Source organism: Leptodactylus fuscus, chromosome 6 (genome assembly GCF_031893055.1).
Source record: "Leptodactylus fuscus isolate aLepFus1 chromosome 6, aLepFus1.hap2, whole genome shotgun sequence".
In the NCBI taxonomy this organism is placed as follows: Eukaryota; Metazoa; Chordata; class Amphibia; order Anura; family Leptodactylidae; genus Leptodactylus; species Leptodactylus fuscus.
The window spans coordinates 108,276,201-108,276,684 of NC_134270.1; positions in this window are offsets into that span (position 1 = coordinate 108,276,201).

Consider the following 484-nt stretch of genomic DNA (forward strand, 5'->3'; position numbering starts at 1 on the left):
CCATTTATGTGAACTAATAACATAATTCTAAAGAGCAGTTTCAATGATACTAAAAGAAGGATACATTGGTGGCATATCCCACCATGGCCCAACTGACTGATATTGGTGCCAGGTCCACATGGTCCGGTATTGGAAAAGGTGACAACCAGCAGGAGGAGTGGTATCTTCTATTCCGAGCGCTACAGTCTCTTCATTCTAGCAATTGGCTGTGCTCAGCTTCTCTTAGGCAGTCCTGTACAGATGGATGGAGCCAAAGCACATATACATTCATATGGGGGACGCAGACCTCTGTTCTAGTGATCACTATTCAGAAACTTGCCACCCATCCTGTGGATAGGTGATAAGTTAAAAACTTCATATAATGGCTTGTAAATATTTTGTGATGTTCCTATTGCAGGATAAAGCAATTGCCCATCCTCATATGGTATAACTGGACAGAGGGGCAGGAAGGTAGGCACGGGGGTGTCAGATCATATGATAGCAC